We start from the raw sequence: 23,870 nt of genomic DNA, 5'->3' as shown, positions 1-23,870 counted from the left end.
ACCACAATGAGAAAATTCGAGAAATTAGAGTGACAGTGGTAACAGAAGTAGCATTCGTCACATCCAGCTAGGTGACTTAGGACCACTGATGTAGTCGTAGATGTACACTGCCTGTCAACTTTTCGATCACCTGTCACAATTATGGGTTTGTAGTCAAAACAGGGATTTCGTTTTGAATATTCTATCACACCCGCATTCTGATAATAAAACAAGTATAAAAATTTAAACACTAAGCGGCTCTGTTGTGTGTTTTGTCTGGTTGCTCACCTGGAGGGACGCTGATGAGTATCCACAACAACACCGACGTGCCTCTGCCTGAGATACACTCCTGGAAATTGAAATAAGAACACCGTGAATTCATTGTCCCAGGAAGGGGAAACTTTATTGACACATTCCTGGGGTCAGATACATCACATGATCACACTGACAGAACCACAGGCACATAGACACAGGCAACAGAGCATGCACAATGTCGGCACTAGTACAGTGTATATCCACCTTTTGCAGCAATGCAGGCTGCTATTCTCCCATGGAGACGATCGTAGAGATGCTAGATGTAGTCCTGTGGAACGGCTTGCCATGCCATTTCCACCTGGCGCCTCAGTTGGACCAGCGTTCGTGCTGGACGTGCAGACCGCGTGAGACGACGCTTCATCCAGTCCCAAACATGCTCAATGGGGGACAGATCCGGAGATCTTGCTGGCCAGGGTAGTTGACTTACACTTTCTAGAGCACGTTGGGTGGCACGGGATACATGCGGACGTGCATTGTCCTTTTGGAACAGCAAGTTCCCTTGCCGGTCTCGGAATGGTAGAACGATGGGTTCGATGACGGTTTGGCTGTACCGTGCACTATTCAGTGTCCCCTCGACGATCACCAGAGGTGTACGGTCAGTGTAGGAGATCGCTCCCCACACCATGATGCCGGGTGTTGGCCCTGTACGCCTCGGTCGTATGCAGTCCTGATTGTGGCGCTCACCAGCACGGCGCCAAGCACGCATACGAGCATCATTGGCACCAAGGCAGAAGCGACTTTCATCGCTGAAGACGACACGTCTCCATTCGTCCCTCCATTCACGCCTGTCGCGACATCACTGGAGGCGGGCTGCACGATGTTGGGGCGTGAGCAGAAGACGGCCTACCGGTGTGCGGAACCGTAGCCCAGCTTCATGGAGACGGTTGCGAATGGTCCTCGCCGATACCCCAGGAACAACAGTGTCCCTAATTTGCTGGGAAGTGGCGGTGCGGTCCCCTACGGCACTGTGTAGGATCCTACGGTCTTAGCGTGCATCCGTGCGTCGCTGCGGTCCGGTCCCAGGTCGACGGGCACGTGCACCTTCCGCCGACCACTGGCGACAACATCGATGTACTGTGGAGACCTCACGCCCCACGTGTTGAGCAATTCGGCGGTACGTCCACCCGGCCTCCCGCATGCCCACTATACGCCCTCGCTCAAAGTCCGTCAACTGCACATACGGTTCACGTCCACGCTGTCGCGGCATGCTACCAGTGTTAAAGACTGCGATGGAGCTCCGTATGCCACGGCAAACTGGCTGACACTGACGGCGGCGGTGCACAAATGCTGCGCAGCTAGCGCCATTCGACGGCCAACACAGTGGTTCCTGGTGTGTCCGCTGTGCCGTGTGTGTGATCATTACTTATACAGCCCTCTCGCAGAGTCCGGAGCAAGTATGGTGGGTCTGACACACCGGTGTCAATGTGTTCTTTTTTCCATTTCCAGGAGTGTAATTCCATTCGAATATGCATCATTTCTTCTGCTGTCTGCGTAGCAATCAGTTCGTATTGGTTTACACTACACTGTGTGGATCTAGCAATGTGATTGTATACCTGATCAGATTCATAACATATTACCTCATAATGGGACGGAAGCAGGAGACTGGAATTGAAAAACGTGCTGTAAATGTAGTTCTGCATCAGGAAGGCTATTCTAGTACGATAATAGCAACAACAGTTGGTATAGTCCAATTTATAGTGGCGTATACGTTGCAGTGATTCAAAACAAACTGGTGCCAACGCAAGTGTTTCCGGACCAGGAAGGCCCCGAGAAAAATCATACAGGGAAGATCAGTTCATATGTGTACAGATAAAAGTCAGAGGACACGTATTGCACCCGAAATTCGCGAGGAGGTGAAAAATATGGGAGCAGCTTTAATATTTGTATCAACACTCCGTTTCGGTGAGCGAGGTGTAATAAGTTTTATAGAGGTGCATAGCGGCCAAAAGATGTACAAAGATGCATGGACCGAAATGGTGATTATGTGGGAAAATAGAAAAATGATCACGCTTCAAAACTATGTACATTTTATTGTAAACACACGTGTTTTTATATTTAAAAAATTGGAGATCTTACTTTTGGGATCACCCTCGTATATTACGCAGCTAAAAGAAGGTGAAGCGATTGCAATGGTCACAGCAACGTGAAAAGTGGAGCGTGCAGCAATAATCCAATGTGTTACTCATGACGAATCTAAGTTTGAAGTATCTGAAAGCCATCGCTTAATTTCTGCTCGTCGACGTCTTCAAGAACGAACGAAGCGTCAGTGTGAGACACCAACGATGAAGCACGGCGGAGTGTCGTTACTGTGAGAAGATGTTTTACGAGTGATAATGTCGGTAATCTAGTGAGAATTGATGGAAGAATACCATAGGATACTAATAAGCATTGCAGCTGTATGAGGCAAAAGGGATTCGTTCTACAGGCAATCAACTCAAATATGCTTCTACATAAACTGTGCAGAGAATATATGACTAGAAAAGAGAAGTTGGGGAACTGAGAATGTGACTGTGCCAAGTCAGTCACGTGACTCAAAACCCATTGAACTCTTAGGGGATGAACTTGACAAGGAGGCTAGAAAAGTGAGGGCACCTAATATTGAAGATAATTTACAGTAGTGTTGGACTGCGATATCTACAAAAACACTACAAAAACTTTACTTCAGTATGCCAAGAGTTTGTGCAGACGTTTTGAGAGCAAAGGATGGATAATTTTAAGAGGCTGAAATCTGAACCATAATGTATTGTACATAATGATAGAGAGAGAGAAAATATATGTTTTGCTGGTCTATTAGTTTGTCTATTAGTTTGTAAAATGCACAACTTTCTTCAAGGGCGACCAAAAACTTTTGATCGCTACTTTATATATTATAATAAAAAATCACTCCGTCTTGAGGCCACAAGCGGCCCATCGGGACCATCCGACCGCCGTGTCATCCTCAGGTGTGGATGGAAATAGGTGGGGCGTGTAGTCAGCACACCGCTCTTTCGGTAGTTATGATGGTTTTCTGTGACCGGAGCCGCTACTATTCGGTCGAGTAGCACCTCAATTGGTATCACGAGGCTGAGTGCACCCCGAAAAATGGCAACAGCGGATAGCTGCCTGGATGGTCACCCATCCAAGTGCCAGCCACGCCCGACAGCGCTTAACTTCGGTGATCTGACGGGAACCGGTGTATCCACCGCGGCAAGGCCGTTGCCTATATGTTATAATACTGTTTAGAAATTGAAACAAGTTGCTTAAGACAGTATAAGTAATATATGTTGATAAAGTCACGTTATCCGTAGAAATATCTAGAGCACTTCACACAGGAATAACTCATAGTTAAAAGATGAAAATTATGTAATGTAATCTGTAGTCGAAAGAGAGGAGAAAAACTAGGTCTTTTAGAGAACAAGCACAGATCTGTTAAGGATTGAGAACGAAATCGACTTTATCTTCTTCGAACGAACCAACTTAAGTGGTTTACGGATACCGCGGGAACGACGAGAGTAGGGTAGGGCAGTGCAGACCAGAGTTGATGGCAGAGGCTCGAAACAGGCGAGTGCGACGTGACTATAGAGACGTAACCGTGTACGTCAGCATTGGCGGAGCTGAGTGGTGTAAAGGTCGACGTTAAAAAAGGGAGCGTCCTGGTGGTGAAGGCCAGGCCAGGCGGCGGGCCACCTGTTGCGAGGCGAGGCGAGAGCGCGGGCTGCGTGGGCGGCGCCGTTGGCGCCCGCTGCCGCTGCGGTCCGGCGCCTCTGCGGCTGCGGACAGCTCTGGGCCCTGGCCCCCTGTCTCACCCCCAGCCGCAGCAATCCATTCAGGGCGCCTCCGGCTGACACCGGAGGCTTCTCCTGCACCCACCGTACCCGCCTTCTTATCACCAATCTAAAAGATATCCTGTCATGAAACCAGCGCTTTACAAGGAGTGGACTTCTACAAATAAACAATGACGGGAAAAATCGCGACACCAACAAATAATGTAGAGAAATGAAATTTCGTGAATACATTTGTCTAGGTAACACATTTAAGTGATTTACATTCCAAGATCACAGATTAATGTAAGTGCGAGATGAGCCGTTGCAAATGTGAAATCCTGATACATTGATACACTACTGGCTATTAAAATTGCTGCACCACGAAGATGACGTGCTAAAGGCGCGAAATTCAACCGACAGGAAGAAGATGCTGTAGTATGCAAATGATTAGCTTTTCAGAGCATTCACACAAGCCTGGCGCCGGAGGCGACACCTACAACACGCTGACATGACGAAAGTTTCCAAACCATTTCTCATACACAGACAGCAGTTGACCGGCGTTGCCTGGTGAAACGTTGTTCTGACACCTCGTGTAAGGAGGAGAAATGCGTACCATCACGTTTCCGACTTTGTTAAATGTCGGACTGTAGCCTATCGCGATTGCAGTTTATCGTGTCGCGACATTGCTGCGCACGTTAGTCGAGATCCAATGACTCTTAGCAGAATATGGAATCGGTGGGTTCAGGAGGGTAATACGGAACGCCGTGCTGGATCCCAACGGCCTCGTATCACTAGCAGTCGAGATGACAGGCATCTCATCCACATGGCTGTAACGGATCGTTCAGCCACGTCTCGATCCCTGAGTCAACAGATGGGGACGTTGGCAAGACAACAACCAGCTGCACGAACAGTTCGACGACGTTTGCAGCAGCATGGACTATCAGCTCGGAGACCATGGCTGCGGTTACCCTTGACGCTGCATCACAGACAGGAGCGCCTGCGATGGTGTACTCAACGACGAACCTGGGTGCAAGAATGGCAAAACGTCATTATTTCGGATGAATCCAGGTTCTGTTTACAACATCATGATGATGTGTTTGGCGACATCGCGGTGAAGGCACATTGGAAGCGTGTATTCGTCATCGCCATTCTGGCGGATCACCCGGCTTGATGGTATGGGGTGCCATTAGTTACACATATCGGCACCTCTGGTTCGCATTGACAGCACTTTGAACAGTGGATATTACATTTCAGTTGTGTTACGACCCGTGGCTCTACCTTTCATTCGATCCCTCCGAAACCCTACACTTCAGCATATTAATGCACGACCGCGTGTTCCAGGTCATGTACGGGGCTTTCTGGATACAGAAAATGTTCGACTGCTGCCCTGGCCATAACACATTCTCTAGATCTCTCACCAACTGAAAACGTCTGGTCAATGGTGGTCGAGCAACTGGCTCGTCACAATAAGCCACTAACTACTCTTGATGAACTGTGATATCATGTTGAAGCTGCATGGGCACCTGTACCTGTACATGCCATCCAAGCTCTGTTTGACTCAATGTCCAGGCGTATCAAGCCCGTAATTACGGCCAGAGGTGGTTGTTCTGGGCACTGATTTCTCAGGATCTATGCACCCAAATTGCGTGAAAATGTAATCACATGTCAGTTCTAGTATAATATATTTGTCCAATGAATACCCGTTTATCATCTGCATTTCTTCTTGGTGTTTTAATGGCCAGTAGTGTAACAAACAGTGTAATCACCAGGATCCCGACTTACACGCATTATATCGTACTAGTGTGAGATGTACCTAGGATGGATTTCCATGCCTATTTCACTTGGTCAGTCAATACAGGGACGGCTAATGCTTTTTGTGGATGACACGGGCATTGTTGTCTTATGATGTCCCATATGTACTCGATTGGAGACAGGTCTGGTTATGGGGCAGGTCAAGGCAATATGTCGACACCCTGTAGAGCATGTTGAGTCACAAAGAGAAGAATTTGATCGAGCGTTATCCTGTTGGAAAACGCATCCTGGAATACTGTTCATGAATGGTAGCACAACAGGTCACATCACAAGACTGAGATTCAAATTTGCAATCAGAGTGAGTGGGACAGCCACGAGAGAGCTCCTGCTGTCATATGGAATCGTACCCCAGACTATAACTCCAGGTGTAGGTCCAGTGTGTGTACATGCAGACAGGTTGGCTGCAGGTCGTCAAGTGGCCTCCTTCTAGCCAACACTCAGTTGTCACTGGCACCGAGGCAGAGCCGGCTTTCATCAGAAAACACAACAGATCTTCAGTTCGTCCTCCAATGAGCTGTCGCTTGGCATCACCGATGTTGCAAACGGAGGTGGTTTGGGGTCAGTGGAATACACACTTCAGGTCGTCTGGCTCGGAGCTTTCCTTGAAATTACCGATTTGTAACACTTCATTGTGTCACTGTGGTGCCAGCTGCTGCTCAAATTGGTGCTGCAGAGGCAATACGATAAGCGAGACCCACAGGTCGAACAGGATGGTCTTCCCTCTCAGAGGTTTCAGGTGGCAGTCCGGAGCCCCGACTTTTTGCGACCGTAAATTCTCGTGACCACTGCTACCAGCACTTATGTACAGAGACTAAATTCCTGCCACGTCTTTCTGAAACATGGTAGGAGGAACGGTCAGCTTCTCGTAGCCCCATTACACGACCTCGTTCAAACTCAGTGAGGTGCTGATAATGGCGTCTTCGTCGTCTTAAAGACATTCTTGACTGACATCAGCCAGCTCAGTGCGTCCAATTTCAAAGGTAACTAACGCTCACGGCCATTACAGTGCGCCTTTAAAGCATAACTGATTTGCGTCCTCATAGTTGCGCTTCTAGCGTCTTTTAAGCGACGAGCTTGAAATCTGAATAGACGTTATCTTTCAGATGTAGAAACACACCTGCCAACTTTCGTTTATCTCGCACAACTCCTTCTTAGTGTTGCGATTCTTTTCCGTCTGTGTAACTTCTATCTGTCAAGTACCTAAAGATCACCGTGTGAAGCAAATGATGGAGGTGGCAGCTTTGTATTATCGTACGGATATATTTACAGTGGGAGACGGTTTGCAACTATGGGAGTAATGGCGGCCAAAATACTACACTGACAGGATGGGTACACTGACACGTCTCTTAGAGGGTCAAAATTGCTTCGCTACGCTACACTAGTTTGCAAATGAAAGGGTCGAGAGGAAGACTTAGTATGTGTATTAGGTGCACTTTTTTGAGGCAAGAACCCTTGCTCACTCTTACCGATGAAGTACTCGACATATAATAGCGGACAGACGTCAAAGTATACCGTGAAGATGGGGAACATTCTCTGCTCAGATGAATCTTGTGTATGCCAGTGTCTGAATGGTGCACGCTCGAGCGGTTATTGACACTTTAGGTGTGTCTCTGAGATGAAGTGTAAAATGTCTAATTATTTTATTGCTATTTTTCAGCAACTGTTGTATATATTTCAGTCGTCGTTGCAAATATATTTTTCTATCGACAGAATGTAATCTTGAGAAGCCTACAAATGTAGAGGTAAAAGAAATCATTAAAACTTGGCTATAATTTATGAAAAGTGTAAGAAGTCTATTACAGAAACTTACTTTGTATTGGTTTAGTAGGTGTCAGTATCTTCTTCATAGAAACGTAATGTCATGATATGTCCAAAAACATGCATATTGTGTGTGGTTACAGTAACAGAATCATATCTTTGTGAATGTAAAGCTGTCGTTCAGCAGCAAGGAACATGTATAAAAGCATATAAAAAGTATAACTAAGGTATATAAAGAAGTTATGCGTAATGCATTTGAAAAAACATGACACATGGTTCTAATATGTAAGAGCTGCAATCCAATCAAAATAATGTCTATTGATTATCGCAAGTTGATCATTCAACAAATCTTTTTAATTTAGCTGGGGCTGTTTATATATTTGAAATTATTCCAAAAGATTCATTCCCTTGTCAACTATATGCAAAATTTCCACTTTAAGCTTGACATGTACATAGATGTGATTTAGTTGCCGTAAATTACCAATCTATCAATCTGCGCTAACAATAATCACACAATATTACTATTTTGGACATAACATGGCATTATGTCTCTATGAAGAAAATACTGATCCAGCTAAACTAAGTTTCTGTAATACACTTCTTATACTTTACGTAAATGAATAGCCGCAGTCTAAATATTTATAACATCCCCAATTTTGTAGGCTTCTGAAGAGGCAAAATTAACTTGTCCAAACCATTAAAGCGAAGGAAGAGTATATTTGCAGCTGACGACTGAAATTTATTCTGAAAAATGAGGAATGCTAACTCTAGGAGGTTCCTTGATATTGCGGCGTAATTTTAAATACACGGAAATCGATTATTTCGTCTTCATCAGTGGCTTTTCCACGTTTCTGAGTTTTATTAATGAGGTAAGCATTATAAACCAAGTTTTACAAAAAGACAGTCGTCAAACTGGCCATGACAGAATTGTGATGTTCGGCATAAGAAATATTCAGAAGCAGTCATTCAGCTGAAGTGGTCAGGTAAGCCCACAAAGAAAAAATCACTTGTGAGCTGCTGAATGAGGGGACCTGCCTAGTAGAGCAGGGTCGGCCACGGTGTGCAGGACTCCACGCGTGACGTCCGAGACCCGGCCTTCATGCGGCACCACTTGGTACATCTCGGCTTTGCTCGATCGTTCTCAGTACAGCGCGACATTTCAAATAGCAGTGCAATGCGCAAATTTCTTCCGACGTTTGTTGTGGCTTATTTAGCTGGGCACGACTTTATTCAGCTCAGCAGGATCGTGGCGTAAGCGCTGTTTATCCATCCGTATTTGTTTGTGTTATAAAAGAAATTCATAGGTCCAGTGGCTGCGCCAAAAGAGGCAGTCCAAAGATCTATCGTCGCTGTCCTTTAAAAGTAAGTGGGAATCACAGACGAGAAGGATAAGAACTCTCAAAATCTATTAAGCAGTCCTATAACCGACGGGCATCGCAAATTTGTTATGAGGCGGTATTACAACGCCACGCGGAAAGAATTTAAAGATTTAGTTGACAATGAAAGAACTAAAAATTATAACGATTTATTTTTCTCTACGTCAAGCACTCCCTGTAAACAAAACATCACGCGTGGAACACGTGAGACAATTCGTGGTGCGAATAGTAAATCTTCTGAAGTCACAAGCCTTATTATTTCATTAGTCACAACGGTTTTTAATGGAATTGAACGAAAGCAATGAGACGTTAAATATTACTGCATTGTACTTTGGTTAACTCAAAGAACATGGCTGGAACGAATTTTCGATTTGTGATCCGCTATTGTTGAAGTCCTGAAGGAAAAAGGAAAGCAAGAAAATTAGAAGATCTGGAATGAATTGCAAACTAGGATTCTAAAGGGATTTGACAGCAGCTTGCCCTCAGTAAGACATTGCAAGGTGAGAAGCAAATTATTTCTGATTTTATGGGGAAATGGTTGCGTTTCAAAAGAAAATCGAGTAATGGGAGGGACAACTTCTGACAAGTAAAACTGCCCATTTCCGTAAGCTCAATGGCGTTAAAGAAAAGGCGAATATTGACAATTCCAGGACTGGATTTCTAAACCGTTGAAACAATCTTAAATGTGTCTTTGAGAAGTCTTCGAGACTGTTTGCCATTTCTGTTGAAATGTCCCATGTGCATCTGCAGACGGAATCAGTCGACGTGAAATGTAACTCTCGTTAAAGACTCAAAGTCTGTTACGTTAAAACTCTCCAGAAGTTATACGTTATTTTTCTTGGGAGGTTTCCATTTCTCCATAATAAGGTTGCAAATGTGATAACAATCTTTCGATCAACACATGTGCGATTATGAAAATAAATAAGTCACGATTACGTGGTGATCAGAGCGACGAACACCTTGCGAAACTGTCTGCGTCTGTCTATATGCTGCCAGTTTGTGCCAGATATAAATTTTATTATGTCTCCAGCTCGCCAGAAATAATTAAATAATACTTAAAGTTTGTTTTGTCTGTGTTGGTGAAAAATATGAAATAAAGCCGCATCCCACATACGGCACTTTTGCATTTTCCCGCTCTTCCCCGTATACGCGGCAGTGAGACTGGCACGTGTGCAAGAGCACCACAGGCAAGCAGAGTGCTTAGCCATGCCTGTAGCAGAAGGCTACACGAAAATCACGGAATTTTGTCTCACTCTCCATGTCACACACATTCTAAACAACACTCAGGTCATGAGGCCCTGTGATTTGAGCAAGGGAGAATGTGGGTGAAAGTCAAAATTGGCCTCTGCTATCAGTTGGCGCATTGCCTTACTGAAAGTACAAGCCACTTGAGGGATGCTGCAAATGAACAAATGGCTGTTCACGATTGATCAACAGTTTCCCATATTATTCGGTAGTGATCGACAGTGGTAAATTTATCAGGGTCCTATGTCATTTCATGTAAGCGTTCCCCACCTGAGTGCATGCAAAATAACTTGGCCCATACCTGGGAAAATGGCGGAGTAGGGGAGGAGAAAACGGTAGTAGTTAGCCTGTATTGGACTGTACTGTAAATGACTACAGAGAGGTATGGGAGATGAATTCCAACAGCTTAATTTTATGCATAAATGCCTATCTTGCACGCCACGAGTGCTACAGCTGTGGAGTCTACATGTGGTCATATGTACAGGTTATATCACTGTGACCAGTAATGCGACGAACATAGAAAACACAGAGAGTCCCGGCGGAGGTTCGAGTCCTCCCTCGGGTATGGATGTGTGTGTTTGTCCTTCGGATAATTTAGGTTAAGTAGTGTGTAAGCTTAGGGACTGATGACCTTAGCAGTTAAGTCCCATAAGATATCACACACATTTGAATTTGAAGAACACAGAGAGCTGAAAAAGAAATTATCACATAAACAAAGCATTAACCAAACCAAAATAAATGCCACCACGCTTAGCCAGAAAGAAACACTTGGAATGTATGTCAGTCTCCGGACAACCTATTCGAAAATATTATGCAAGTATAAAATTTTCTTCCTCCTCTTTCTTGAAGTAGTGTAGTCTTGGGAGGTACTTGTAGCTGTGTTTTGCCTCTTGTTGTTTATTCTCTTTATTATGTGCAAAGGGTGCAAAAAAGGGCAGCTCGTTTTGTATTATCACGTAATAGGGGAGAGAGTGTGACAGATATGATACACGAGTTGGGATGGAAGTCATTACAGCAAAGACGTTTTTCGTCGCGGCGAGACCTTTTTACGAAATTTCAGTCACCAACTTTCTCTTCCGAATGCGAAAATATTTTGTTGAGCCCAACCTACATAGGTAGGAATGATCATCAAAATAAAATAAGAGAAATCAGAGCTCGAACAGAAAGGTTTAGGTGTTCGTTTTTCCCACGCGCTGTTCGGGAGTGGAATAGTAGAGAGATAGTATGATTGTGGTTCGATGAACCCTCTGCCAAGCACTTAAATGTGAATTGCAGAGTAGTGATGTAGATGATGTAGATGTAGATGTGATTAGGAAAGCTAACAGTACCTCAAAATCAGTTAAGTAAAGTTTTAATGAGATGTTTGCTTATTCGTTTGCGTGATGGTATTGCGTATAATCAAACATTCTAATGATAAGGAACTGTTCCTGCAGTTATATTGTGTGAAACCTTTTCTGGTTGGCTCTTCTGACATACGTTTAATGGCACTGCGTATAATCGCGCATGCCTGATTATGATGAAGTTTCCCTGCGCCTACTATGTGTGAGGACTACTATGCAATGCTGTGTGGTACAGAGACAGTAGCGAGAACACTTAAAGTGTGCCTGTCGGCAGCTGCAAGTTAATGGCGCGGCCACCCCTTCGGAACAGAGGGGTGGACTCCCGCAGTGCTCATGACGAGAGTGCGTAGCCTCATGTGATTATCGACGCACCCGCATCATTGCGTCAGCCTCTACCAATGTGTAAAACGACTCATCGCTCCTGACGGCCGCTCTCCGCAATTCGCTTGTCTAATGCTGATGTTCTTGCAGCCGTAAAACTCCCACTGCCCTATGGCGTGTGCTCGTGGGGCGCGATTTGTTCTACACTCCATAGTGAGAAGATGCTTCTGGATGCTAACCAGTAGTTGTTGTCTATTGGTGAATTTACAAGTGATTGTCTGCACCGGAACCCTTCCTTCCACTGTTAGTCGACGGCAGCCCCATTAATTAATACGAGGTTATCCGAGCAATTGACCGGCGGTGATCGTTTCCCGCTAACCGAAGTACAAACAGCACGTTTAGTAAGAGTAAAAATGTAATGGCGGTACTCGTCCAAATCCAGTGGCAGATGCTGCAGGAGAGGCTTCAGCATTTCGGTGTGGTTTGCTGTTGTGAAACAGTAAAAATGTAACTTGCAAGAAGCAAGGGATAAACACGCCACTGTTAATACTTTATTAATCACACAAATATCGGAATATAGACTGGCTATAATCGAACTCTGCTCTAGCTTTTATAGTAGATGTTATTCAACAGTAAACTAAATTTTATTTGTATACCTACAAAATCTATGAAATTACAAAAAAGACTCTTTATTAAACAATTTGTATAATTTATCGTGAAATGTTTCTACATCTACATCTACATCTACATCCGTACTCCGCAAGCCACCTGACGGTGTGTGGCGGAGGGTACCCTGAGTACCTCTATCGGTTCTCCCTTCTATTCCAGTCTCGTATTGTACGTGGAAAGAAGGATTGTCGGTATGCTTCTGTGTGGGCTCTAATCTCTCTCAGTTTATCCTCATGGTCTCTTCGCGAGATATACGTAGGAGGGAGCAATATACTGCTTGACTCTTCGGTGAAGGTATGTTCTCGAAACTTTAACAAAAGCCCGTACCGAGCTACTGATCGTCTCTCCTGCAGAGTCTTCCACTGGAGTTTATCTATCATCTCCGTAACGCTTTCGCAATTACTAAATGATCCTGTAACGAAGCGCGCTGCTCTCCGTTGGATCTTCTCTATCTCTTCTATCAACCCTACCTGGTGCGGATCCCACACTGCTGTGCAGTATTCAAGCATTGGGCGAACAAGCGTACTGTAACCTACTTCCTTTGTTGTCGTATTGCATTTCCTTAGGATTCTTCCAATGAATCTCAGTCGGGCATCTGCTTTACCGACGAGCAACTTTATATGATCATTCCATTTTAAATCACTCCTAATGCGTACTCCCAGATAATTTATGGAATTAACTGCTTCCAGTTGCTGACCTGCTATTTTGTAGCTAAATGATAAGGGACCTATCTTTCTATGTATTCGCAGCACATTACACTTGTCTACGTTGGGATTCAATTGCCATTTCGTGCACCATGCGTCAATTCGCTGCAGATCCTCCTGCATTTCAGTACAATTTTCCATTGTTGCAACCTCTCGATACACCACAGCATCATCTGCAAAAAGCCTCAGTGAACTTCCGATGTCATCCACCAGGTCATTTATGTATATTGTGAATAGCAACGGTCCTATGACACTGCCCTGCGGCACACCTGAAATCACTCTTACTTCGGAAGACTTCTCTCCATTGAGAATGACGTGCTGCGTTCTGTTATCTAGGAACTCCTCAATCCAATCACACAATTGATCTGATAGTCCGTATGCTCTTACTTTGTTCATTAAACGACTGTGGGGAACTGTGTCAAACGCCTTGCGGAAGTCAAGAAACACGGCATCTACCTGTGAACCCGTGTCTAAGGCCCTCTGAGTCTCGTGGACGAATAGCGCGAGCTGGGTTTCACACGATCGTCTTTTTCGAAACCCATGCTGATTCCTACAGAGTAGATTTCTAGTCTCCAGAAAAGACATTATACTCGAACATAATACGTGTTCCAAAATTCTACAACTGATCGACGTTAGAGATATAGGTCTATAGTTCTGCACATCTGTTCGACGTCCCTTCTTGAGAACGGGGATGACCTGTGCCCTTTTCCAATCCTTTGGAACGCTTCGCTCTTCTAGAGACCTACGGTACACCGCTGCAAGAAGGGGGGCAAGTTCCTTTGCGTACTCTGTGTAAAATCGAACTGGTATCCCATCAGGACCAGCGGCCTTTCCTCTTTTGAGCGATTTTAATTGTTTCTCTATCCTTCTGTCGTCTACTTCGATATCTACCATTTTGTCAACTGTGCGACAATCTAGAGAAGGAAGCACAGTGCAGTCTTCCTCTGTGAAACAGCTTTGGAAGAAGACATTTAGTATTTCGGCGTTTAGTCTGTCATCGTCTGTTTCAGTACCATTTTGGTCACAGGGTGTCTGGACATTTTGTTCTGATCCACCTGCCGCTTTGACATAAGACCAAAATTTCTTAGGATTTTCTGCCAAGTCAGTACATAGAACTTTACTTTCGAATTCATTGAAAGCCTCTCGCATAGCCCTCCTCACACTACATTTCGCTTCGCGTAATTTTTGTTTGTCTGCAAGGCTTTGGCTATGTTTATGTTTGCTGTGAAGTTCCCTTTGCTTCCGCAGCAGTTTTCTAACTCGGTTGTCGTACCACGGAGGCTCTTTTCCATCTCTTACGATCTTGCTTGGCACATACTCATCTAACGCATATTGTACCATGGTTTTGAACTTTGTCCACTGATCCTCAACACTATCTGCACTTGAGACAAAAGTTTTGTGTTGAGCCCTCAGGTACTCTGTAATCTGCTTTTTGTCACTTTTGCTAAACAGAAAAATCTTCCTACCTTTTTTAATATTTCTATTTACGGCTGAAATCATCGATGCAGTAACCGCTTTATGATCGCTGATTCCCTGTTCTGCATTAACTGATTCAAATAGTTCGGGTCTGTTTGTCACCAGAAGGTCTAATATATTATCGCCACGAGTCGGTTTTCTGTTTAACTGCTCAAGGTAGTTTTCAGATAAAGCACTTAAAAATATTTCACTGGATTCTTTGTCCCTGCCACCCGTTATGAACGTTTGAGTCTCCCAGTCTATATCCGGCAAATTAAAATCTCCACCCAGAACTATAACATGGTGGGGAAATCTACTCGAAATATTTTCCAAATTATTCTTCAGGTGCTGAGCCACAAGAGCTGCTGAGCCCGGGGGCCTATAGAGACATCCAATTACCATGTCTGAGCCTGCTTTAACCGTGACCTTCACCCAAATCATTTCACAATTCGGATCTCTGTCAATTTCCTTCGATACTATTGCACTTCTTATCGCTATAAACACGCCTCCCCCTTCACTGTCCAGCCTATCTCTGCGGTATACATTCCAATCAGAGTTTAGGATTTCATTACTGTTTACGTCTGGTTTCAGCCAACTTTCTGTTCCTAGTACCATATGGGCGTTGTGACCGTTTATTAATGAGAGCAGTTCTGGGACCTTTCTATAGACGCTCCTGCAGTTTACTATTAGCACATTAATATTGTTATTCCTTGTTGCATTTTGCCTACTCCTGCCTTGCCGCGTCTCAGGAGGCGTCTTGTCGGGCCTAGGGAGGGAATTCTCTAACCTAAAAAAACCCCATGTGCACCCCACACGTACTCCGCTACCCTTTGCAGCATTTACGAGGGAGCTAAGAAATTGTAGCATGTTGCAGCCCCGGCAGCAACTGTGATAGACTAAGATATTGCAAAATCCTCCTCACTTGCGCAAATTTTGTGGCCTTTACCCAGGTTTCGGCTAGAATAATCTAGCTTTCTTCAGAAGTATAAAATTACTATAACATGCCAGACTAAGACACAGTCAACATTAAAAACTAAAACCTATAGTACCGTGGTACCATGTCGAATTGAAACTACTTGACTGAAGTCAAGCCCCGGCGTCACTTCACCCGTGTCAATTCCGCGTGCAACGGTCAGTGCCAACGTGGTTGCTGCTGCCAACCGACCGCGTGGTGAAGTGATACCGGGGCTCGACTTCAGTTAAATAGTTTTAATTCGACATGGTACCACGGTGCTATAGGTTTTAAATTTTAATGTTGACTGTGCCTTACTCTGGCATGATATAGTAACTTTATGCTTCTGAAGAAGGCTGGATTACTCTAGCCGAAACGTGGGTAAAGACCAGAAAATTAGCGCAACTGAGGCGGATCTTTTACGAGGGACGTTCAGTAAGTAAAGCAGGTAAGCTTCACTAACGATTCCAATTCACCATATTATTCTCTATTCACTTGGTTGCAAACCTCATTTTTCAGTATAATCTGCCTTCAATGCGACGACCTTCCTCCACCTTACAGGGAGGGCCTGTATGACCGCAAGGTACCACTCTACTGGCCGACATCGGAGTGATCGTTTTGCTGCATCAATATCCTCAATATTATCTACGTTCTACTTCTCCCGGAGTGCATCCTTCAACGGGCCAAACAGACTGAAGTCGGAAGATGAGAGTTCCGCGCTGTAGGGTAGATGAGGAAGGACAGTACAATGAAGTTTTGTGAACTCCTCTCTGGTGCGTAGACTGTGAGGTGTTGCATTGTCATGGAGAAGGAGAAGTTCGTTTGCATTTTTGTGGTACGAACACATTGAAGTCGTTTCTTCAGTTTCTTTGAGGGAAGCACAATAAAGTTCCAAGTTGATCGTTGCGCAATCAGGGGGACATCAAACAGAATAATCCCTCCAGACTCCCAGAAGGCCATCGCTATGACTACAGGCTGAGTGCGCGGCTTTGCACTTTTTCTTCGGAGGAGAGGTGGTATGTCGCCACTAAATAGCCTGCCGTATTGTTTCCGGTTCGAAGTGATGAACCCATTTCTCATCGCCCACGACAATATTCGACAAAACATTGTCACGATCAGCCTCGTTACGTGCTAGCAGTTCCGCACAAATGATTCTCCGTTGCTCTCTATGGGAGAGGAACCCAGCAGACACACGCATTTGAGTACTCCAACTGGCACTACCAACAGACGTCCAGTTGAGCACCGAGGTGTTTGTTTTCTGTCGATTACCTCGAATGAGAGTGTCCAACATTTAAACCTTACAGGAGTAACAGCTGTGTGCAGCCGGGTGGCGCACAGATCGAATAGGTTTGCGCGACCTTGTTGGGATGTGATAGGCACCTCGCCCAACGGCTTATCGTGCTTTCGTTCACTGCCTGGTCTCCGTAGACATCCTGCAAGTGACTATGAGTATCTGTGCTGCTCTGGTTTTCCGGCAAAAGAAACTCATTGACAGATCCCCCCTTGGAGCCCACCTCCGTTATGGACGCCATTTTGAAGGCTAAGTAAAGCACTGCCACCTATCAGAACTTCATGAAACTGTAGAAACTGAAGCAGGAATATTCTCCGATGTCCCACAACAAATTCATCCCTTTTTCAACCGAAATTGGCCGAGAAAATGTTGCCTTACTTATTGAACGCCCGCCGTACTTCACACAAATAAGCAAACCATAACAAACAAGCCTAGATTTACAGATTTGAATAAATAAGATTATGCCGAACAGCGCTCAGGCCATGAATCTTCTACAAGCGGCCGCTGAATACTACTATACATTTAAATATATTGACAACAATATCAATGAAAACAGTGCCTAGTAAGCCGCATTTCACGCTCAGAGCGATATCCTAAACTGTGTTCCTGGCGTGTAAAATTCCTTACGAAGACGGGAAAACAGTACAATGTACTAAAGAGAAATAGTATGCAAGTTGCAAACGGAGTAATGGATGTGCGGCCATGTCCGGGAGCTAGGTCATGTTGTATTGTCTGAACTTCCGCCTGCCTGCTCACCAACAATGCCGCCGCAATCAGTTTTGCAATCCGCTTCCACATGACGATCTTGCCTAAGGCAGCCTGCTGTGTTTTAGCGGAGCAATACGTGTTACGGCTGGACTGATGCCCATGCGGAGGCGCTATTCCGGAACCACGGAATTGGCGCTGGGCTAGATTGCTTAAAACGCGCTGCTGCAGTCAGCTGAATGTCCTTAGCATCCCACTGAACAATGAACGAGAAATAAAGGTCTGTGAGGTAGTATTTCTAATGCTACCCCATTCTAGACCACAATTTCACTACAGTTAGAGATGTTACTGATAGCGGGACAAAGATAGTGAAGCCTCCAGTTTCATTAGACGACGACAGGCACACTGGACGTTTGCCAGACACACAGTCATTACTGGCAATAGGCATGCTGTTATCTGCAACTGTATTTCCCGCTTTGGTGCAGGTTGTAGGCTGCCGAGAGGCACTCGACGGCCATAATATGCAATTGCCAACTGAAGTATCCTCGTACTGAGGAGTGATCGAAAGCCGCGCGGAGTGGCCGCGTGGTCAGAGGCGCCATGCCACGGACTGCGCGGCCCCTCCGGCCGGAGGTTCGAGTCCTTTTTGTGTGTGTTGATCTTGCCATAATTTAGTTTAAGTTACTTTAAGTAGTGTGTAAGTCTAGGGACCGATGACCTCGGCAGTTTGGTCTCTTAGGAATTCACAGGCATTTGAACATTTCTGAGTGATCGAAGAATCTTTACAAGAATAACCGTTTATTAAGGCAATAAAAACTCAGTTCATGGATGAATACCCCCACAACTACATACATCAGAAATGTCTCTCCTATGACGTTTTCTGTGGTGAGTCTACAGTGCCTACATGACGAATCCTAGACCAGTGGTAGGCGGCGGCATGAAAAGCTGGGACGCAAAGGAGCCGCTGCTGCCAGTGCGAGGCGGCTGACGTGCTGCTTGTGACCGGGTCCGCTGGTGTAGAGTGCTGAGACGAAACTGCAGCTGCTGCCAACTTGTAGCTGTGGGGCCAGCTGGGCGGAACTACTGGTTCAAAATGGCTCTGAGCACTATGGGACTTAACATCTGAGGTCATCAGTCCCCTAGAACTCAGAACTACTTAAACCTAACCAACATAAGGACATCACACACATCCATGCCCGGGCAGGAATCGAACCTGCGACCATAGCGGTCACGTGGTTTCAGACTGAAGCGCCGGCGAACTACTGGTACTGCCGTCTCGAGGTGTATGGCGTAACTGACTTTGCACGGTCCGTCAGTGGCCAAATTAGGTGGGGGCCGACGGATATCTGCGTGGCGCTGCGAGGGCACGTCACTTGGTGAAGGAAAACAGTACTCGCCAACAGCGCTCTCTACTGTGACAGACATGCTGCCTGTCGGCGACGTTGGCACCCCCAGACGCGGTGTAGGTCCTAGATAGTGAATTGCAGGCAAGTTTTGCGTCCTTGAAGCATTCCTGGAGTCCCCACGTAGAGAATACAAGCTGGATAGAAATACAGTGAAAGGACTTTCTGCTAGGACACCTCTTTGGAAGGGAGAGATCATCCTGTGCCTAGAAATACTGGTACATAGTTCTTTTAATTAGCATATGCTCGTTTTTGACGATAAAGTGTTTGTTGCACTGTAAAAGATCATCTCCATTACGAACTTGGCAGAAGAAACCTTCAGTATCTAGCTCTTCAGCCTGTATCTCTCTACACGGGGTCTCCAGGTGAGCTTCAGGGACGCTAAACTCGGCTTCAAATCACTTTGTTGATCCTTCGTTCACCTGACCTTTGCTACGAAGCTGTAACTTGGAACTTGGTCAATAAAACACGTATGAACGTCTCCACACAATCCACAAAGTTGCAATTGAAATTTACAGTAGACCTTATATTTTAATGATATATTTGGAAGTTAAAAATATTAAAAATTTGATTAAACAGGCTGCTGCTAGATTACACACTAGGGACTAATGAGGCCTCCCACATGCAGACGGGGTGAGAACAAACCAGAGTTGGAGCCTATCGCAGTTGCTGACTTCACTACGAACGTGTGATAAATTGCTTTCGCGCTCGTTTACCTTACAGATCAGGCTTCACATTTAACTTGATACCTGCGTTACTAAAACAATGGGCCCTGAAATTCGTGCGTAAGTGGGAGTGCTCTGGTGAAGACAAGCATTTCTTACTTACAGTTTACGACGTAATTTCAATTAAATCAGAGTGACAGCTACTTAATGAGAGAACACCCTGACGAAGGCGTTAACACTCTCTTTCCGAACCAGAGTGGCATGGGTTCTCTTTCCAATAACTTTAGTATTCGTACTTAACAGACTACTGTGAAGCTCTTTGCCGCAGTACCATACTTTTAAGAGGCCATATCTGGATATTGTACGACTTTACTTACAGTTTACGACGTAATTTGAATTAAATCAGAGTGACAGCTTCTTAATGAGAGAACACCCTGACGAAGGCGTTAACACTCTCTTTCCGAACCAGAGTGGCATGGATTCTCTTTCCAATAACTTTAGTATTCGTACTTAACAGGCTACAGTGAAGCTCTTTGCCGCAGTACCATACTTTTAAGAGGCCATATCTGGATATTGTACGACTTTTGTTTTTAGGGACGATTAGTACCGACAGACACGATGTCCGTTGCGATGGACCGCCGGTGCATGATAGGTCAAGAACGGTAAGATGCGAGTCGAGACGAAGCAATAATGCCTCACTTCCAGCGATCCACTGACCCAGCAGCAATCTTACAGATACTCAGACGTCGCCAGAGATCTGCAGGCTGACTAATACTTCGTAGTCTAAAGGAAATTTCTAAAACACACTGGCTGGAAAACAAGTGAACCACACGTAAGACATGGTCATTTGTCAACGTAACTTCACCATTTAAGTTGTTACACTCCCAATTCTGTGTGACATGTAGAGCCACAACCATTAGCATAGTTCGTGTTTAGTGTTGTTGCGAGGCCTGTTGAGATATACAGGATGGTGCGAAACAGTCTGCAAAGTTTGTAAGAGTGTTGCATGGTAGGTTGTGCTGAGACGTAACTGTTAAGATAAAAATTCTATACTTGCACCGTTTCCGAGTTAATTAGGTCTGAAGTTAATCCGTGATGCCGTTGCGATCGGAAATTCGAGCAACCCGCGGAGATAGTATCGCCAAATGTGGTCTTCGTTTGGTTTCGTAAAACCGAACAAGAGTGCGATACGAAAATTGGACGTGGGGCGGTAGTAAGGATCGAACGCAAGCCGCAGGTTGAGTAGTGCGTTGCGCTATCTTTTACGTTATAACAACAACTGACGCTTGAATCTGTGGGTGCCACTTCAATGCTAATTAACCCGGGCAGCACACACCATACATATTTCTTTCTTAACAATTATTTCTCGGCACATGCTACGCTGCAACACACTCACAAGTTTTCAGACTGTTTCTGAGCATCTTTATAAAGGGCATGAACAAAGTCATATGTTGATTGATCATTGTGGAGGAGACAAGGGGCCGGCCAGAAAGCCGAGCGGTTCTAGGGGCAACAGTCTGGAAACGCGCGAACGCTACGGTCGCAGGTTCGAATCCTGCCTCGGGCATGGATGTGTGTGATGTCCTTATGTCAGTTAGGTTTAATTAGTTCTAAGTTCTAGGCGACTGATGACCTCAGAAGTGAAGTCGCATAGTGCTCAGAGCCATTTGAACCGTTTTTGAGGAGACAAGGATGCTGCTCACTCGTGTGAGACGGCTTATCAGCACCTGACAGACTATGAAAGAGGGTCATTGTTGGTCTCCATTACGTCAGCTGGTTGAATCATAGGATATCCAGGTTTGTGAAGCGTTTGAACTTAATGGCGGTCCGATGTTGGACTTCATGTGAATGTGAGGGCCGGCGTACTCTTCGGTAAGATTCCTGTCGACTCCGTCTGACCCTCACAAAGGATGATCGCGGTATGTGAACCAAGCTCGTCGTAACCCCTGTAACGTCCCCTTGGGAAAATTATACACGACTGGTCCATGTGAAACGTCCTCTTTGAACAATTATCCACGAATGTGCTTAAACTGACACACAATATTTTTAGCGCAACGCAATCTGACTTCCAAAAATCCCTACGAAAGAATGGCCCTGACTAACATTAACCTATACGTTTCACAAATCACTTACCTCACAAAAATCTTCGTTACTCAAGCTACTGCAATACAGCGAGCGCCACTACTGCCAGCTAAATAAAAGATTCAAACTACTGAAGGCACTAACTACTGATAGGCATAGTTAGCAAATGAAAGATTTTAATAGAGAACAAACAATGTATTTACCTTAATAGTCATAATATATATATCAGTTCATGACACCAATTCTTACAAATTTCAAAACTCCGCCATCTCTCTCCCCACGTCCACCACTGCTGGCGGCTCACCTCCAACTGCGCAACGCTACGCGCTGTTAGCATCCAGCCGGCCGCGGTGGTCTCGCGGTTCTAGGCGCGCAGTCCGGAACCGTGCGACTGCTACGGTCGCAGGTTCGAATCCTGCCTCGGGCATGGATGTGTGTGATGTCCTTAGGTTAGTTAGGTTTAAGTAGTTCTAAGTTCTAGGGGACTAATGACCACAGCAGTTGAGTCCCATAGTGCTCAGAGCCATTTGAACCATTTTATTAGCATCCAGCTGCCGCTGCCCAACACTACAATGGCAGACAACAATGCAAACCAGCCGCAGACTGCACACGGCACAGCCAGTGATTTTTCATACAGAGCGCTACGTGGCGTTACCAATAAGAAAACGTAAACAGCCTACTTACACCCCTCCACTTCTGTGCCTGCCATCCGTTAACAAGTGACGGACTTCCTACTCCTCGTTTGCGTCCCCTGAGATTTTGTGGATGCATGCTTCAGTAAAACTACCTCGGTTTACAAGCTGCGTCACTTCGAATAAAACACTTCTGATGATGAAGGCGGAGACAGCTGTCTAAAGCTTGAGTGTTTTATTTGAAGTGACGCGGCTTGTAAACCGAGAAGATATTTCTGAAACATTTTGTTTCATCCCACTCCATTGGTCAGAGAATAGCAGCAACGGGACTAGAAAATTGCCGTCCTGTGCACAGGCTGCCATTAACACTATAAGACAAACGGCTGCGCCTGGAGTGATGTTGTGACCAGGAAGCACGGATTGCTGATCAGTGGCGTCGCACTGTATTCAGCAGTCAATCGTGATTCTCCGCTAACCTGGATGGCCATCGTCGGCGAGAATGGCGACGACCTGGTGAGAGGTCGCGTTCTTCCAGTGTCTGTTCGGGCTACGGCTAGTGGTGGTTGCGGCAACTCTGATGGCAAAACGGTACGTCACGGACACCCTGCATCCCCTCGTGCTACCTCTCATGCGACGGTATCGTGGTGCCATTCTTCAAGAGGACAGTTCTTGTCTATGCGTGGCAAGTGTCCGTGGGATGTTGAGGTACTTCCGTGGCTGACAACATCCCCACATATGTCCCGGATAGGAGGTATGTGGGACCAGCTCAGACGTTAGCTCCGTCCCAGTGACTGTGTCCAGGACATCCAGGACCTGTTACAACAGTTGTGGGAACATCTTGACTCAGAAGAGTATACAACGACTTTGTAACACCCTTCGTAACCGAATCAGTGGATACGTCCTGGCCAGTGGGGGTGCAACATAGTAGTGGTAAGTGCGCTCATACAGCCGAGCTCTCTACTCACTAAAGTAGCATCTCAAAGGCTCACCAACCGTGAACTTTCGTTTCGTTTCCTCCGCCTTCTGATGTTTTAACTTCTTTTTCAGTGAGAGTAACTCGGCCTACGAGTCATCCTTTCCTCCAGAGAGCCCAAGCAATGAGCGAACGCGCAGGTACGAGCCGGCGCTGGCCTGACCTCTGCACGTGCGGGCCACGTTGAGGGCCACGCGTGGAGAGGTCAGTGACCCTGCGGCCCGCTCGGTACACGCACCGCGTCACGCCGGGACGCACCCCCGCCCGCTCTCACACACTTACCGCCGCCTCGCTCCACTTGTCCCATTTTCCCACACGTGGCCTCGCCCCTCCCTCCTACACGTCGCATCTTCACACATCAGGCGGAAATTAAATACGGTATTTCTTGCATGACTAGCTTTGGAACAAAAGGAAATCTGCTAGGGAGAGACATATATTTTCAATTCTCAC

At 45.6% G+C, this 23,870-nt stretch overlaps 1 protein-coding gene and 1 pseudogene across 1 annotated transcript in view; both read right to left on the bottom strand.

Annotated features, from left to right (window-relative positions):
- The window catches only part of LOC126353994 (synaptotagmin-14), a 559,379-nt gene that overhangs the window by 449,816 nt on the left and 85,693 nt on the right, over positions 1 to 23,870 (bottom strand). The gene's annotated exons all lie outside the window — the stretch shown is intronic.
- On the bottom strand, positions 3,377 to 3,494 carry LOC126290505 (5S ribosomal RNA; annotated as a pseudogene).

The sequence above is a fragment of the Schistocerca gregaria genome, chromosome 1, assembly GCF_023897955.1.
Source record: "Schistocerca gregaria isolate iqSchGreg1 chromosome 1, iqSchGreg1.2, whole genome shotgun sequence".
NCBI classification, from domain to species: domain Eukaryota; kingdom Metazoa; phylum Arthropoda; class Insecta; order Orthoptera; family Acrididae; genus Schistocerca; species Schistocerca gregaria.
This window is presented reverse-complemented; position numbering and strand designations above follow the sequence as displayed.